This window comes from Pseudophryne corroboree, chromosome 1, assembly GCF_028390025.1.
Source record: "Pseudophryne corroboree isolate aPseCor3 chromosome 1, aPseCor3.hap2, whole genome shotgun sequence".
In the NCBI taxonomy this organism is placed as follows: domain Eukaryota; kingdom Metazoa; phylum Chordata; class Amphibia; order Anura; family Myobatrachidae; genus Pseudophryne; species Pseudophryne corroboree.
In genome coordinates this window covers 980168215-980188072 of record NC_086444.1, presented here as the reverse complement: position 1 = coordinate 980188072, position 19858 = coordinate 980168215, and positions in this window count along the sequence as shown.

Below are 19858 nucleotides of genomic sequence, written 5' to 3'. Positions count from 1 at the left end.
CTTTAGAAAGATTGGGACGTACTTGACAAGGGGTAGACGTGAATCTATTCACCGACTCGTCCAGCAAACGGTTAAAAGTTTTTAGGGAAGCGTTAGTAGATATTGGATCGTAGTTGGACCTTGAGGCTGACTTCAAAAAAGAAGAAAAAGCATTCTCTTCCTGTGTGGAAGTGTTAAATTGATAATGTTCCTTCAAACGTAGTTTCCTGGAAAAATTATGTAGATTGACTTTCCAGTCAAAGTCATTATGTTTATTAGTGGGAACAAAACTAAGTCCCAGATTCAATACTTTTGATTCACTAGGAGTCAAAGACCGTCTAGACAAGTTAAAAATCAAGTTTTCTTTTTGTTCACCAATGTGACTGTTCTGGGTTCTCTTGTTCTGACCACCCCGGCGGGTGGGAGCGACTCGTTTTGACGTCTCGCCTCCTTTTCTGGTTGATCTAAAGGGACCGCAGATTGAGACCCTTGATCCTCCGAGTCGGAGAACCTGAAGTCACTGTCGCTACTTGATTTATTCCGGTCAGCTCTTACTCCCTGTGTTCTTTTCTGCCAGGGTCTTCGTTTTTTGCCACCATCCATTGTTGATTGAGTAGTCTCACCGCCATATAACCATTTGTACACGCGGTTATCATCGTAGTCTGAATCAACAGCAAATTTCTTGTTCCTCTTGAATTTTAATAAATCTGTGCGATAACGGTCACACTGGGTCTGTAATTTTTGAAGCCAATCATGGCTAACATCCTCTTCAAGCTTCTGGCGATTATCTTTCTCGAAAGCGGTAATTTTTGATCTAATGGCAGAAAGTTCTTTATTAGCTTCATCTACCACTAGGATCATGAGGTCGAATGCGCACTTATTGAGGATAGCAATCCACTTCCTCACAAAATCAGGATTATTTCTTCCTATCGTCGGGACATTCCTGACCCTGAAACCTCGTGGTATCTTGTGTTCTCTAAAATAATTCGATAAAGTGACACTGTGCAATAAAAAGTCCGTTTCACGTTTTTTCATTTTCAGCAGCTGGAAATAGATGTCCTCCGCCTTCAACGCTGGATCTGACGGAGTTAGCAACTCTTTGGATAATATGTCTTCAATTTCTGCAGCAGAAAAACTGAAGGTTTCACCAGGTGGGGTGAGTAATAACCCTTGTAAGCCAGATGTTTCACGTGCTTGTGCTGAACTGGCTTGATCCATGCTGAATATTTCAGAAAACACACAGTGTCACTAATATAAACAGATATAGATAATCTGTAGTGATGCACGCTGATAAATCCAATCAATCAAAATAATCAAAACGTCGGTGCCTTACAACGGGTGCTGTAGCACAGCACAAACATACACATCCACAGTATGTCGGCACTCAGTGTATAGGTATCCAGCTGCTCCGGTGCCTCTCAAACAGATAAACATCCAGCAAAGAAAAGATGGCACTCAGAGACTATTTTGAAATGGTGAAAGAAGATAACTGTATTGAGATGTTACAGCATCTAACGTTTTCGGAGCAGTTGCCCCGTCCTCAGGATAACATCTACAACAAAACATACATGGACAACACATACATAAATACCCTTACCTGTCCCTCATGTTCCCGCTCCGTCCAGCGCTCAGACCGCACGCCCACCGGAACCACTGCTCACTGAACTTCCTGGTGCGCGGCCCCCGTTGCTGTGGTAACCGCAAAGCATGCGTTCCACAGACAGCTTCCTGCGCTCCAGCAGCGCAGCCGAGGACACCGAATGGGATCACGGCACAAGAGCTGCAGGGAGTGCCAAACAATTATTAATAAAAGAATCCCGTTGGATCGTTCGTCTGGGCACTACGAGCCCTATGGGGCTAAACGAAAAGATCAATTGGAATAGTTTACTGTGATTTGGTTGTTTGTCACTGTGATCTTTCGGTTTTTATTACTTATGGTATTATAATGGGTTAAACTAAATTATACTATTCCTGATCCTGTTTGTATCCTCTGAAATATCTGTATATATTTTATATGTTGGTTTTCTTATGTGTTCCCTCTCCCTGCAGCTCTTGTGCCGTGATCCCATTCGGTGTCCTCGGCTGCGCTGCTGGAGCGCAGGAAGCTGTCTGTGGAACGCATGCTTTGCGGTTACCACAGCAACGGGGGCCGCGCACCAGGAAGTTCAGTGAGCAGTGGTTCCGGTGGGCGTGCGGTCTGAGCGCTGGACGGAGCGGGAACATGAGGGACAGGTAAGGGTATTTATGTATGTGTTGTCCATGTATGTTTTGTTGTAGATGTTATCCTGAGGACGGGGCAACTGCTCCGAAAACGTTAGATGCTGTAACATCTCAATACAGTTATCTTCTTTCACCATTTCAAAATAGTCTCTGAGTGCCATCTTTTCTTTGCTGGATGTTTATCTGTTTGAGAGGCACCGGAGCAGCTGGATACCTATACACTGAGTGCCAACATACTGTGGATGTGTATGTTTGTGCTGTGCTACAGCACCCGTTGTAAGGCACCGACGTTTTGATTATTTTGATTGATTGGATTTATCAGCGTGCATCACTACAGATTATCTATATCTGTTTATATTAGTGACACTGTGTGTTTTCTGAAATATTCAGCATGGATCAAGCCAGTTCAGCACAAGCACGTGAAACATCTGGCTTACAAGGGTTATTACTCACCCCACCTGGTGAAACCTTCAGTTTTTCTGCTGCAGAAATTGAAGACATATTATCCAAAGAGTTGCTAACTCCGTCAGATCCAGCGTTGAAGGCGGAGGACATCTATTTCCAGCTGCTGAAAATGAAAAAACGTGAAACGGACTTTTTATTGCACAGTGTCACTTTATCGAATTATTTTAGAGAACACAAGATACCACGAGGTTTCAGGGTCAGGAATGTCCCGACGATAGGAAGAAATAATCCTGATTTTGTGAGGAAGTGGATTGCTATCCTCAATAAGTGCGCATTCGACCTCATGATCCTAGTGGTAGATGAAGCTAATAAAGAACTTTCTGCCATTAGATCAAAAATTACCGCTTTCGAGAAAGATAATCGCCAGAAGCTTGAAGAGGATGTTAGCCATGATTGGCTTCAAAAATTACAGACCCAGTGTGACCGTTATCGCACAGATTTATTAAAATTCAAGAGGAACAAGAAATTTGCTGTTGATTCAGACTACGATGATAACCGCGTGTACAAATGGTTATATGGCGGTGAGACTACTCAATCAACAATGGATGGTGGCAAAAAACGAAGACCCTGGCAGAAAAGAACACAGGGAGTAAGAGCTGACCGGAATAAATCAAGTAGCGACAGTGACTTCAGGTTCTCCGACTCGGAGGATCAAGGGTCTCAATCTGCGGTCCCTTTAGATCAACCAGAAAAGGAGGCGAGACGTCAAAACGAGTCGCTCCCACCCGCCGGGGTGGTCAGAACAAGAGAACCCAGAAAAGTCACATTGGTGAACAAAAAGAAAACTTGATTTTTAACTTGTCTAGACGGTCTTTGACTCCTAGTGAATCAAAAGTATTGAATCTGGGACTTAGTTTTGTTCCCACTAATAAACATAATGACTTTGACTGGAAAGTAAATCTACATAATTTTTCCAGGAAACTACGTTTGAAGGAACATTATCAATTTAACACTTCCACACAGGAAGAGAATGCTTTTTCTTCTTTTTTGAAGTCAGCCTCAAGGTCCAACTACGATCCAATATCTACTAACGCTTCCCTAAAAACTTTTAACCGTTTGCTGGACGAGTCGGTGAATAGATTCACGTCTACCCCTTGTCAAGTACGTCCCAATCTTTCTAAAGTGGAATACCTGGCTTTGAAAGATCTTGCCTCATACCAGGACATTGTCATCAGACCCGCCGACAAAGGCGGGGCCATAGTAATCCAAGACCTTGACAAATACAGATTGGAAATCCAACGTCAGCTACAAGATCGTGAAGTCTATATGAAACTGAGTATGGATCCGACGGCTGTCTATCAAAAAGAATTGTTTCAAATTTTAGAGAAGGCACACAATGAGAATAAAATTCCACAAAAAGTATTTAAAGCTCTTTGTGTCCAGCACCCTAAAGTGCCAGTGCTGTACACTTTACCGAAAATACATAAAAACTTGAGGGAGCCTCCTGGCAGACCTATAATCTCTGCCAGGGACTCATTGTTACAGCCTGTCTCTGAATTACTGGATAGTATCCTTCAGCCACTTCTATTGAAAGAAAAAACATTTTTGAAAGATACAACTTCCTTTTTGAATCATCTTAAGGACATTGACAGCATACCAAGTGGCACCTTGTTATGCTGTTTGGATGTATCTAGTCTGTACACCTCTATCCCCCATGAGGGTGGACTTATTGCGATGAAACGGTTCTTGGAAAATCATCTTCCTACATCAAGCTTCAATCATGTACTTTTTTTGACTTTGTTGGAATTAACATTAAGGCGCAATTATTTTTTGTTTGATGGGGGTTTTTTTCTTCAATTACGAGGGTGTGCCATGGGATCTCCTGTGGCCCCCTCGTATGCGAATATTTTCATGTTTTTTCAGGAGGCCGATATGTTTTTCAGTGACATTGATGTTAGTCAGTACATACTGTTCTTCACCCGGTACATAGATGACGTGTTTCTTCTGTGGACCGGGGGTGAGGAGCGGTTTGTACAATTGATGACTTCCATTAATAGTTTTGACTCACCTATTAAATTTACCTATACCCATAGTACTAGTAGTGCCAACTTCCTTGATGTACTGGTGTCTGTTAACAATGGTAAAATTACAACAGAAGTTTTTTCTAAATGTACCGACAGGAACACGTTTTTGAGGGCATCTAGTCATCATCCGGCAGCTTTAAAAAAAGGGTTGCCGTTATCACAAATGATGCGCTTTGCACGCATCACTAGCGATCCTGATCGTTTGCCAGAAGCCCTGGATGAACTTATAGTTAAATTTAGAGACAGGGGATATTGTCCTTTAGCCCTAGAGGAACAAAAAAAGCAGGTTCTTCAGATGGATAGGGCCAGCTTATTACAACCTGTTAAACGTTCTCACGACAGGGTTATTCCCTGGGTGAGCAATTTCACCACGGCCAGCCCCATTATTCGGAGAGCCACTAATGCACTCTGGCCCATTGTGAGCTCAGACAAGGAACTCCCTGTCTTTAAAAACATGAGACCTCTGGCAGCGTTCAAACGAGGTAGTAATTTACGTGATAGACTAGTTCATGCTGATATTACAGATCTTGGGATCAAAAAACCGGTTAATGTATATACCAAACCCCCAGGCTGTTATAAATGCCTTAATTGCACTACTTGCAAATATATGGTAGCATGTAAAAATTTTAAACATCCCCATCTTGATAAAATCTTTGACATCAGGTTTGTCCTCACTTGTACGACTACTTTTGTAGTGTACATTATCGTGTGTCCTTGTGGCCTTTATTATATCGGCCAGACTACCAGGAAATTCAGGGAGAGAATGAATGCCCACAGGTCGGCGATCAATATGACCCTAAATGGGAAAGATATTGATCAGCCAGTATCCCGACATTTTAAACTGGCAGGTCACACACTCGACGATCTAAAATACTACATTATAGATCATGTACCTGTTTCCCTTCGGGGTGGTGACCGTGCCAAACAATTATTAATAAAAGAATCCCGTTGGATCGTTCGTCTGGGCACTACGAGCCCTATGGGGCTAAACGAAAAGATCAATTGGAATAGTTTACTGTGATTTGGTTGTTTGTCACTGTGATCTTTCGGTTTTTATTACTTATGGTATTATAATGGGTTAAACTAAATTATACTATTCCTGATCCTGTTTGTATCCTCTGAAATATCTGTATATATTTTATATGTTGGTTTTCTTATGTGTTCCCTCTCCCTGCAGCTCTTGTGCCGTGATCCCATTCGGTGTCCTCGGCTGCGCTGCTGGAGCGCAGGAAGCTGTCTGTGGAACGCATGCTTTGCGGTTACCACAGCAACGGGGGCCGCGCACCAGGAAGTTCAGTGAGCAGTGGTTCCGGTGGGCGTGCGGTCTGAGCGCTGGACGGAGCGGGAACATGAGGGACAGGTAAGGGTATTTATGTATGTGTTGTCCATGTATGTTTTGTTGTAGATGTTATCCTGAGGACGGGGCAACTGCTCCGAAAACGTTAGATGCTGTAACATCTCAATACAGTTATCTTCTTTCACCATTTCAAAATAGTCTCTGAGTGCCATCTTTTCTTTGCTGGAGGTATATATATATATATATATATATTAGAGATGAGCGGGTTCGGTTCCTCGGAATCCGAACCCCCCCGAACTTCACCCATTTTACACGGGTTCGAGGCAGACTCGAATCCTACCGCCTTGCTCGGTTACCCCGAGCGCGCCCGAACGTCATCATCCCGCTGTCGGATTCTCGCGAGATTCGTATTCTATATAAGGAGCCGCGCATCGCCGCAATTTTCACTCGTGCATTGGAGATGATAGGGAGAGGACGTGAGCAGCGTTCTCTCAGTTGTGTTCAGTGTGCTGCAAATATCTGTGCTCAGTGTGCTGCAAATATCTGTGCTCAGTGTGCTTGCAAATATCTGTGCTTAGTGTGCTGAAAATATCTACGTTCTCTGCCTAAAACACGCTCCATATCTGTGCTGCATTGTAGTATATAGTAGGAGGACAGTGCAGAATTTTGCTGACCAGTGACCACCAGTATTATATCAGTACGGTACAGTAGTCCACTGCTCTACCTACCTCTGTGTCGACAAGTATACTATCCATCCATACCTGTGGTGCATTTTAGTTGTTGTGCGCAGTAGTAGGAGGACAGTGCATAATTTTGCTGACCACCAGTATATAATATAAAGCAGTACGGTACAGTAGTCCACTGCTCTACCTACCTCTGTGTCGTCCAGTATACTATCCATCCATACCTGTGGTGCATTTTAAGTGTTGTGCGCAGTAGTAGGAGGACAGTGCATAATTTTGCTGACCACCGGAATATAATATATAGCAGTACTGTACAGTAGTCCACTGCTCTACCTACCTCTGTGTCGTCAAGTATACTATCCATCCATACCTGCGGTTTTTGCGCAGTAGTAGGAGGAAAGTGCATAATTTTGCTGACCACCAGTATATAATATATAGCAGTACGGCACAGTAGTCCATTGCTCTACCTACCTCTGTGTCGTCCAGTATACTATCCATCCAAACCTGTGGTGCATTTTAGTTGTTGTGCGCAGTAGTAGGAGGACAGCGTATAATTTTGCTGACCACCAGTATATAATATATAGCAGTACGGTACAGTAGTCCACTGCTCTACCTACCTCTATGTCGTCAAGCATACTATCCATCCATACATGTGGTGCATTTTAGTTGTAGTGCGCAGTAGTAGGAGGACAGTGCATAATTTTGCTGACCACCAGTATATAATATATAGCAGTACGGTACAGTAGTCCACTGCTCTACCTACCTCTGTGTCGTCAAGTATACTATCCATCCATACCTGTGGTGCATTTTAGTTGTTGTGCGCAGTAGTAGGAGGACAATGCATCATTTTGCTGACCACCAGTATATAATATATAGCAGTACGGTACAGTAGTCCACTGCTCTATCTACCTCTGTGTCGTCCAGTATACTATCCATCCATACCTGTGGTGCATTTTAGTTGTTGTGCGCAGTAGTAGGAGGACAGTGCATAATTTTGCTGACCACCAGTATATAATATATAGCAGTACGGTACAGTAGTCCACTGCTCTACCTACCTCTGTGTCATCCACTATACTATCCATCCATACCTGTGGTGCATTTAATTGATGTGCGCAGTAGTAGGAGGACGGTGCATAATTTTGCTGACCACCAGTATATAATATATAGCAGTACGGTACATTAGTCCACTGCTCTACCTACCTCTGTGTCGTCAAGTATACTATCCATCCATACCTGTGGTGCATTTTAGTTGTTGTGCGCAGTAGTAGGAGGACAGTGCATAATTTTGCTGACCACCAGTATATAATATATAGCAGTAAGGTAGAGTAGTCCACTGCTCTACCTACCTCTGTGTCGTCAAGTATACTATCCATCCATACCTGTGGTGCATTTTAGTTGTTGTGCGCAGTAGTAGAAGGACAGTGCATAATTTTGCTGACCACCAGTATATAATATATAGCAGTACGGTACAGTAGTCCACTGCTCTACCTACCTCTGTGTCGTCAAGTATACTATCCATCCATACATGTGGTGCATTTTAGTTGTTGTGCGCAGTAGTAGGAGGACAGTGCATAATTTTGCTGACCACCAGTATATAATATATAGCAGTACGGTACAGTAGTCCACTGCTCTACCTACCTCTGTGTCGTCAAGTATACTATCCATCCATACCTGTGGTGCATTTTAGTTGTTGTGCGCAGTAGTAGGAGGACAGTGCATAATTTTGCTGACCACCAGTATATAATATACTAGGTGATTCATCGCGCCCTACGGGCGCTCTTCACACCGTCATTAGGGGCTACGCCCCGTTAACCTCTGCACGCCTTTGAACATACGCAGGGCGGTAGATAACAGAATCAGAAACGCAGGGCAGTATAGAGGGCATATAGAAATGGGTTCCGGTTGAGATAAGATAGAGAGGCGTAGGGGGAGTGAAAGGGAATGTACAGAAACGCTGTGCGATCGGTAAAGGATAGGGAGAGGCAGGGTGGTAGGGAGAGGATAAAGAGAGGGAAGGTGTTAGACAGAAAATACCGTTGCAAGGGACTACGATCTATTATCCCCTGCACGGGCTTCAGCTGTGCTATAATTGTTATTATATGGAGTATTACCTGGGTTTTTTTTATGGCAGTGGGTAAATATTGTAAGGGAGGAGGGCGTGCGATTGTCAAGGGGGCGTAGGCCTTTGTGAGGGCGTGCAGAGTGGCCGCAGGGCACAATGAATAACATAGTGTAGAGTGTAGTATATATTGCTAGTGTCTGCATTATGAAGTACCAGATGAGTAACAGCAATGCACTGTAGATAAGATACGAAGGTGCTGTGGCCACAGGTAGCAGAGCCGCTTATACACACAATGGCCACAGGTAGAAGAGCCGCTTATACACTCAATACCCACAGGTAGCAGAACCGCTTATACACACAATGGCCACAGGTAGCAGAGCCGCTTATACACACAGTGGCCACAGGTAGCAGAGCCGCTTATACACACAATACCCACAGGGGGCAGAGGCGCTTATACACACAGTGCCCACAGATAGCAGAGCCGCTTATACACACAATACCCAGAGGTAGCAGAAGCGCTTATACACACAATACCCACAGGTAGCAGAACCGCTTATACACACAATACCCACAGGGGGCAGAGGCGCTTATACACACAGTGCCCACAGATAGCAGAGCCGCTTATACACACAATACCCACGGGTAGCAGAACCGCTTATACACACAATACCCACAGGTAGCAGAACCGCTTATACACACAATACCCACAGGGGGCAGAGGCGCTTATACACACAGTGCCCACAGGTAGCAGAGGCGCTTATACACACAATACCCACAGGGGGCAGAGGCGCTTATACACACAGTGCCCACAGGTAGCAGAGGGGCTTATACACACAGTGGCCACAGGTAGCAGAGGCGCTTATACACACAATAACCCACAGGTAGCAGAGACGCTTATACACACAATGGCCACAGGTAGCAGAGTCACTTATACACACAATACCCACAGGTAGCAGAGGCGCTTATACACACAGTGGCCACAGGTAGCAGAGCCGCTTATACACACACAATGCCCACAGGTAGCAGAGCCACTTATACACACATTACCCACAGGTAGCAGAACCGCTTATACACACAATACCCACAGGGGCAGAGGCGCTTATACACACAGTGCCCACAGGTAGCAGAGGGGCTTATACACACAATGGGCACAGGTAGCAGAGCCACGTGTACACACATTACCCACAGGTAGCAGAACCGCTTATACACACAATACCCACAGGTGGCAGAGACGCTTATACACACAGTGCCCACAGCTAGCTGAGCCGCTTATACACACAATACCCCCAGGTAGCAGAGGCGCTTATACACAGTGCCCACAGGTAGCAAAGGTGCTTATACACACAATGGGCACAGGTAGCAGAGCCATGTGTACACACAATACCCACAGGTAGCAGAGCGGCGTATACACACAATACCCACAGGTAGCAAAGCCGCTTATACACACAGTGTGCACAGGTAGCAGCGCCACTTATACACAATGGGCACAGGTAGCAGTGTTGCTTATACACATAATGGCCACAGTATTAGTGTTTCTAATTAATCCAATGTCCATTGGTAGCAACTATACTCACAAAAGTTTGGGGGGTTTGGAAAGGGGGTGGGTTCAGTGAGGTTCCTATCCGTGCGGAGAGGTGGATATGGGGGAGGGGCAGGGTTGCAGCGGGTGGGGGAGGGGCGGGGGGTGCTGCAGGTGTTGGAGCTACGGGTGGGGGGCGTGAGTGCCGCGGGTGGGAGCGGATGTGGGGGATGCCTTGGGATTCCCGCAGGGGGGGCCAGCGGGTGTTGGTGCTGTGGGTGGGGGAGGGGGCAGAGTGCCAGGGGGGTGCGGGTGTTGGTGCTGCGGGTGGGGGAGGGGGTGGAGTGCCACGGTGGTGGGTGGATGCGGTGGGTGTCGCGGGTAGGTGGCGCGGGTGTTGGTGCTGCGGGTGGGAGTGCCGCGGGTGGGGGGCGAATGCGGTTGGTTGCCTCGGGTGTTGGTGCTACGGGTGGGGGAGGGGGCGGGAGTTCCGCGGGTGGGTGGCGCGGGTGTTTGTGCTCTGGGTGGGGGAGGGGACGGGAGTGCCGTGGGTGGATGCGGCGGGTGTTTGTGCTACGGGTGGGGGCGGGAGCAATGGCGCCACAACGTGGGTGCGGGGGGTGCGGGCCGCACCCGGGTGTTACCCTCTGAGGGGTGACACCAAAGTGCCGGCTCCTGTCACAGTGCAGAAGCCAGCAATGCAGATTCAGCAGTGTCCGGGTGAAAGCCGTATGCCCCGACCCACAATGTGCCGAAAACGGGGGTCGGGACGTGAGGCCACGCTGCCTTCCGCGAAGCCACGCCCCCTTTTCACCCGCGACCGCGGGTTAGTGACGGATGCATGCCGCAGGTGGGGGGCAGATGCGGGTGCTTGCCGCGGGTGGGAGGAGGGGCGAGTTGTGCCGAAAAGGAGGGTCGGGACGCGAAGCCACGCCCCCTACCGCGAAGCCACGCCCCCTTTTCACCTGCGACCGCGGGTAAGTGACGGGTGGATGCCGCGGGTGGGGGGCAGATGCGGGTGGTTGCCGCGGGTGGAAGGGGGGGCGAGTTGTGCCGAAAACGGGGGTCGGGACGCGAAGCCACGCCCCCTTCCGCGAAGCCACGCCCCCTTTTCACCAGCGACCGCGGGTAAGTGACGGGCGGATGCCGCGGGTGGGGGGCAGATGCGGGTGGTTGCCGCGGGTGGTTGCCGCGGGTGGGAGGGGGGGCGAGTTGTGCCGAAAACGGGGGTCGGGACGCGAAGCCACGCCCCTTCCGCGAAGCCACGCCCCCTTTTCACCCGCAACCGCGGTTAAGTGACGAGTGGATGCCGCGGGTGGGAGAGGGAGCGAGAGCAGCTGCCAGTGCTCAGCATGTCCCCCTGAACTCTGCAGCAGCCGCTAGTCTGTGAGGCTGGTAGTGTGAGTTCCGCTCACAGTCAGCGGCTGCGGTGTCACCAGAGAGAGTGTACGGGGAGAAGGGAGACAGGGGACTGGGCGGAGATGGGGAGGGGACTGGGCGGAGATGGGGAGGGGACTGTTCCTGTCCAGATCTGTGCCTGTGACTCCGCCCAGCGTTACGGGCACAGAGTCACAGACTTAGGCAAATATATAGGAGATAACAGTACGGTACAGTAGTCCACTGCTCTATCTACCTCTGTGTCGTTAAGTATACTATCCATCCATACCTGTGGTGCATTTAAGTTTTGCGCAGTAGTAGGAGGAAAGTGCATAATTTTGCTGACCACCAGTATATAATATATAGCAGTACGGTACAGTAGTCCACTGCTCTACCTACCTCTGTGTCGTCCAGTATACTATCCATCAATACCTGTGGTGCATTTTAGTTGTTGTGCGCAGTAGTAGGAGGACAGTGCATAATTTTGCTGACCATTAGTATATAATATATAGCAGTATGGTACAGTAGTCCACTGCTCTACCTACCTCTGTATCGTCAAGTATACTATCCATCCATACCTGTGGTGCATTTTAGTTGTTGTGCGCAGTAGTAGGAGGACAGTGCATAATTTTGCTGACCACCAGTATATAATATATAGCAGTACGGTACAGTAGTCCACTGCTCTACCTACCTCTATGTCGTCAAGTATACTATCCATCCATACCTGTGGTGCATTTTAGTTGTTGTGCGCAGTAGTAGGAGGACAGTGCATCATTTTGCTGACCACCAGTATATAATATATAGCAGTACGGTACAGTAGTCCACTGCTCTACCTACCTCTGTATCGTCAAGTATACTATCCATCCATAAATGTGGTGCATTTTAGTTGTTGTGCGCAGTAGTAGGAGGACAGTGCATAATTTTGCTGACCACCAGTATATAATATATAGCAGTACAGTACAGTAGTCCACTGCTCTACCTACCTCTGTGTCGTCCAGTATACTATCCATCCATACCTGTGGTGCAATTTAATTGATGTGCGCAGTAGTAGGAGGACAGTGCATAATTTTGCTGACCACCAGTATATAATATATAGCAGTACGGTACATTAGTCCACTGCTCTACCTACCTCTGTCGTCAAGTGTACTATCCATCCATACCTGTGGTGCATTTTAGTTGTTGTGCGCAGTAGTAGGAGGACAGTGCATCATTTTGCTGACCACCAGTATATAATATATAGCAGTACGGTACAGTAGTCCACTGCTCTATCTACCTCTGTGTCGTCCAGTATACTATCCATCCATACATGTGGTGCATTTTAGTTGTTGTGCGCAGTAGTAGGAGGACAGTGCATAATTTTGCTGACCACCAGTATATAATATATAGCAGTAATGTACAGTAGTCCACTGCTCTACCTACCTTTGTGTCGTCCAGTATACTATCCATCCATACCAATGGTGCATTTAAATGATGTGCGCAGTAGTAGGAGGACAGTGCATAATTTTGCTGACCACCAGTATATAATATATAGCAGTACGGTACATTAGTCCACTGCTCTACCTACCTCTGTGTCGTCATGTATACTATCCATCCATACCTGTGGTGCATTTTAGTTGTTGTGCGCAGTAGTAGGAGGACAGTGCATAATTTTGCTGACCACCAGTATATAATATATAGCAGTAAGGTAGAGTAGTCCACTGCTCTACCTACCTCTGTGTCGTCAAGTATACTATCCATCCATACCTGTGGTGCATTTCAGTTGTTGTGCGCAGTAGTAGGAAGACAGTGCATAATTTTGCTGACCACCAGTATATAATATATAGCAGTACGGTCAGTAGCGGATCTTGCCACGGGCAAGCAGGACTTTTGCCCGGGGCGCCGCCTTCCGGAGGGCGCTGGCGCCTTCCGGAGAGCGCCGCACCGTGGCAAGATCCGCCACTGCTGCCCGCTGTGACCCCCGTCCGCCTCCGCTGCCGTCCCCCGTCCGCCTCCTGTGAAGGGAACTAGACGCTACGCGTCTAGTTTCCCTTTGTGGAGAGTAACTTTGCTGAGCGGTGCGCGATGACTTCATCGCGCAACGCACAGCAAAGGTCCTCTCCACGAAGGGAACTAGACGCTACGCGTCTAGTTTCCCTTCGTGGAGAGGACCTTTTGCTGTGCGGTGCGCGATGACGTCATCGCGCACCGCTCAGCATTCAAGCGGCGCTAGCAATGTACAGGGGCGTAACTAGCCACGCCCCCTGTATTAGGCCACGCCCCGTCTCCTGCCCGGGGCGCAGTGCGGCCTTGAACCGGCCCTGAGTACGGTACAGTAGTCCACTGCTCTACCTACCTCTTTGTCGTCAAGTATACTATCCATCCATACCTGTGGTGCATTTTAGTTGTTGTGCGCAGTTGTAGGAGGACAGTGCATCATTTTGCTGACCACCAGTATATAATATATAGCAGTACGGTACAGTAGTCCACTGCTCTATCTACCTCTGTGTCGTCCAGTATACTATCCATCCATACCTGTGGTGCATTTTAGTTGTTGTGCGCAGTAGTAGGAGGACAGTGCATAATTTTGCTGACCACCAGTATATAATATATAGCAGTACGGTACAGTAGTCCACTGCTCTACCTACCTCTGTGTCGTCCAGTATACTATCCATCCATACCTGTGGTGCATTTTAGTTGTTGTGCGCAGTAGTAGGAGGACAATGCATCATTTTGCTGACCACCAGTATATAATATATAGCAGTACGGTACAGTAGTCCACTGCTCTATCTACCTCTGTGTCGTCCAGTATACTATCCATCCATACCTGTGGTGCATTTTAGTTGTTGTGCGCAGTAGTAGGAGGACAGTGCATAATTTTGCTGACCACCAGTATATAATATATAGCAGTACGGTACAGTAGTCCACTGCTCTACCTACCTCTGTGTTGTCCAGTATACTATCCATCCAAACCTGTGGTGCATTTAATTGATGTGCGCAGTAGTAGGAGGACAGTGCATAATTTTGCTGACCACCAGTATATAATATATAGCAGTACGGTACATTAGTCCACTGCTCTACCTACCTCTGTGTCGTCAAGTATACGATCCACCCATACCTGTGGTGCATTTTAGTTGTTGTGCGCAGTAGTAGGAGGACAGTGCATAATTTTGCTGACCACCAGTATATAATATATAGCAGTACGGTACAGTAGTCCACTGCTCTACCTACCTCTGTGTCGTCCAGTATACTATCCATCCATACCTGTGGTGCATTTAAGTTTTGCGCAGTAGTAGGAGGAAAGTGCATAATTTTGATGACCACCAGTATATAATATATAGCAGTACGGTACAGTATTCCACTGCTCTACCTACCTCTGTGTCGTCAAGTATACTATCCATCCATACTTGTGGTGCATTTTAGTTGTTGTGCGCAGTTGTAGGAGGACAGTGCATAATTTTGCTGACCACCAGTATATAATATATAGCAGTACGGTACAGTAGTCCACTGCTCTACCTACCTCTGTGTCGTCAAGTATACTATCCATCCATACCTGTGGTGCATTTAAGTTTTGCGCAGTAGTAGGAGGAAAGTGCATAATTTTGCTGACCACCAGTATATAATATATAGTAGTACGGTACAGTAGTCCACTGCTCTACCTACTTCTGTGTCATCCAGTATACTATCCATCCATACCTGTGGTGCATTTTAGTTGTTGTGCGCAGTAGTAGGAGGACAGTGCATAATTTTGCTGACCACCAGTATATAATATATAGCAGTACGGTACAGTAGTCCACTGCTCTACCTACCTCTGTATCGTCAAGTATACTATCCATCCAAACCTGTGGTGCATTTTAGTTGTTGTGCGCAGTAGTAGGAGGACCGTGCATAATTTTGCTGACCACCAGTAAATAATATATAGCAGTACGGTACAGTAGTCCACTGCTCTACCTACCTCTGTGCCGTCCAGTATACTATCCATCCATACCTGTGGTGCATTTTAGTTGTTGTGCGCAGTAGTAGGAGGACAGTGCATAATTTTGCTGACCCCCAGTATATAATATATAGCAGTAAGGTAGAGTAGTCCACAGCTCTACCTACCTCTGTGTCGTCAAGTATACTATCCATCCATACCTGTGGTGCATTTTAGTTGTTGTGCGCAGTAGTAGGAGGACAGTGCATAATTTTGCTGACCACCAGTATATAATATATAGCAGTACGGTACAGTAGTCCACTGCTCTACCTACCTCTGTGTCGTCAAGTATACTATCCATCCATACCTGTGGTGCATTTAAGTTTTGCGCAGTAGTAGGAGGAAAGTGCATAATTTTGCTGACCACCAGTATATAATATATAGCAGTACGGTACTGTAGTCCACTGCTCTACCTACCTCTGTGTCGTCCAGTATACTATCCATCAATACCTGTGGTGCATTTTAGTTGTTGTGCGCAGTAGTAGGAGGACAGTGCATAATTTTGCTGACCACCAGTATATAATATATAGCAGTACGGTACAGTAGTCCACTGCTCTACCTACCTCTGTATCGTCAAGTATACTATCCATCCATACCTGTGGTGCATTTTAGTTGTTGTGCGCAGTAGTAGGAGGACAGTGCATAATTTTGCTGACCACCAGTATATAATATATAGCAGTAAGGTAGAGTAGTCCACTGCTCTACCTACCTCTGTGTCGTCAAGTATACTATCCATCCATACCTGTGGTGCATTTTAGTTGTTGTGCGCAGTAGTAGAAGGACAGTGCATAATTTTGCTGACCACCAGTATATAATATATAGCAGTACGGTACAGTAGTCCACTGCTCTACCTACCTCTGTGTCGTCAAGTATACTATCCATCCATACATGTGGTGCATTTTAGTTGTTGTGCGCAGTAGTAGGAGGACAGTGCATAATTTTGCTGACCACCAGTATATAATATATAGCAGTACGGTACAGTAGTCCACTGCTCTACCTACCTCTGTGTCGTCAAGTATACTATCCATCCATACCTGTGGTGCATTTTAGTTGTTGTGCGCAGTAGTAGGAGGACAGTGCATAATTTTGCTGACCACCAGTATATAATATACTAGGTGATTCATCGCGCCCTACGGGCGCTCTTCACACCGTCATTAGGGGCTACGCCCCGTTAACCTCTGCACGCCTTTGAACATACGCAGGGCGGTAGATAACAGAATCAGAAACGCAGGGCAGTATAGAGGGCATATAGAAATGGGTTCCGGTTGAGATAAGATAGAGAGGCGTAGGGGGAGTGAAAGGGAATGTACAGAAACGCTGTGCGATCGGTAAAGGATAGGGAGAGGCAGGGTGGTAGGGAGAGGATAAAGAGAGGGAAGGTGTTAGACAGAAAATACCGTTGCAAGGGACTACGATCTATTATCCCCTGCACGGGCTTCAGCTGTGCTATAATTGTTATTATATGGAGTATTACCTGGGTTTTTTTTATGGCAGTGGGTAAATATTGTAAGGGAGGAGGGCGTGCGATTGTCAAGGGGGCGTAGGCCTTTGTGAGGGCGTGCAGAGTGGCCGCAGGGCACAATGAATAACATAGTGTAGAGTGTAGTATATATTGCTAGTGTCTGCATTATGAAGTACCAGATGAGTAACAGCAATGCACTGTAGATAAGATACGAAGGTGCTGTGGCCACAGGTAGCAGAGCCGCTTATACACACAATGGCCACAGGTAGAAGAGCCGCTTATACACTCAATACCCACAGGTAGCAGAACCGCTTATACACACAATGGCCACAGGTAGCAGAGCCGCTTATACACACAGTGGCCACAGGTAGCAGAGCCGCTTATACACACAATACCCACAGGGGGCAGAGGCGCTTATACACACAGTGCCCACAGATAGCAGAGCCGCTTATACACACAATACCCAGAGGTAGCAGAAGCGCTTATACACACAATACCCACAGGTAGCAGAACCGCTTATACACACAATACCCACAGGGGGCAGAGGCGCTTATACACACAGTGCCCACAGATAGCAGAGCCGCTTATACACACAATACCCACGGGTAGCAGAACCGCTTATACACACAATACCCACAGGTAGCAGAACCGCTTATACACACAATACCCACAGGGGGCAGAGGCGCTTATACACACAGTGCCCACAGGTAGCAGAGGCGCTTATACACACAATACCCACAGGGGGCAGAGGTGCTTATACACACAGTGCCCACAGGTAGCAGAGGGGCTTATACACACAGTGGCCACAGGTAGCAGAGGCGCTTATACACACAATAACCCACAGGTAGCAGAGACGCTTATACACACAATGGCCACAGGTAGCAGAGTCACTTATACACACAATACCCACAGGTAGCAGAGGCGCTTATACACACAGTGGCCACAGGTAGCAGAGCCGCTTATACACACACAATGCCCACAGGTAGCAGAGCCACTTATACACACATTACCCACAGGTAGCAGAACCGCTTATACACACAATACCCACAGGGGCAGAGGCGCTTATACACACAGTGCCCACAGGTAGCAGAGGGGCTTATACACACAATGGGCACAGGTAGCAGAGCCACGTGTACACACATTACCCACAGGTAGCAGAACCGCTTATACACACAATACCCACAGGGGGCAGAGACGCTTATACACACAGTGCCCACAGCTAGCTGAGCCGCTTATACACACAATACCCCCAGGTAGCAGAGGCGCTTATACACAGTGCCCACAGGTAGCAAAGGTGCTTATACACACAATGGGCACAGGTAGCAGAGCCATGTGTACACACAATACCCACAGGTAGCAGAGCGGCGTATACACACAATACCCACAGGTAGCAAAGCCGCTTATACACACAGTGTGCACAGGTAGCAGCGCCACTTATACACAATGGGCACAGGTAGCAGTGTTGCTTATACACATAATGGCCACAGTATTAGTGTTTCTAATTAATCCAATGTCCATTGGTAGCAACTATACTCACAAAAGTTTGGGGGGTTTGGAAAGGGGGTGGGTTCAGTGAGGTTCCTATCCGTGCGGAGAGGTGGATATGGGGGAGGGGCAGGGTTGCAGCGGGTGGGGGAGGGGCGGGGGGTGCTGCAGGTGTTGGAGCTACGGGTGGGGGGCGTGAGTGCCGCGGGTGGGAGCGGATGTGGGGGATGCCTTGGGATTCCCGCAGGGGGGGCCAGCGGGTGTTGGTGCTGTGGGTGGGGGAGGGGGCAGAGTGCCAGGGGGGTGCGGGTGTTGGTGCTGCGGGTGGGGGAGGGGGTGGAGTGCCACGGTGGTGGGTGGATGCGGTGGGTGTCGCGGGTAGGTGGCGCGGGTGTTGGTGCTGCGGGTGGGAGTGCCGCGGGTGGGGGGCGAATGCGGTTGGTTGCCTCGGGTGTTGGTGCTACGGGTGGGGGAGGGGGCTGGAGTTCCGCGGGTGGGTGGCGCGGGTGTTTGTGCTCTGGGTGGGGGAGGGGACGGGAGTGCCGCGGGTGGATGCGGCGGGTGTTTGTGCTACGGGTGGGGGCGGGAGCAATGGCGCCACAACGTGGGTGCGGGGGGTGCGGGCCGCACCCGGGTGTTACCCTCTGAGGGGTGACACCAAAGTGCCGGCTCCTGTCACAGTGCAGAAGCCAGCAATGCAGATTCAGCAGTGTCCGGGTGAAAGCCGTATGCCCCGACCCACAATGTGCCGAAAACGGGGGTCGGGACGTGAGGCCACGCTGCCTTCCGCGAAGCCACGCCCCCTTTTCACCCGCGACCGCGGGTTAGTGACGGATGCATGCCGCAGGTGGGGGGCAGATGCGGGTGCTTGCCGCGGGTGGGAGGAGGGGCGAGTTGTGCCGAAAAGGAGGGTCGGGACGCGAAGCCACGCCCCCTACCGCGAAGTCACGCCCCCTTTTCACCTGCGACCGCGGGTAAGTGACGGGTGGATGCCGCGGGTGGGGGGCAGATGCGGGTGGTTGCCGCGGGTGGAAGGGGGGGCGAGTTGTGCCGAAAACGGGGGTTGGGACGCGAAGCCACGCCCCCTTCCGCGAAGCCACGCCCCCTTTTCACCAGCGACCGCGGGTAAGTGACGGGCGGATGCCGCGGGTGGGGGGCAGATGCGGGTGGTTGCCGCGGGTGGTTGCCGCGGGTGGGAGGGGGGGCGAGTTGTGCCGAAAACGGGGGTCGGGACGCGAAGCCACGCCCCTTCCGCGAAGCCACGCCCCCTTTTCACCCGCAACCGCGGTTAAGTGACGAGTGGATGCCGCGGGTGGGAGAGGGAGCGAGAGCAGCT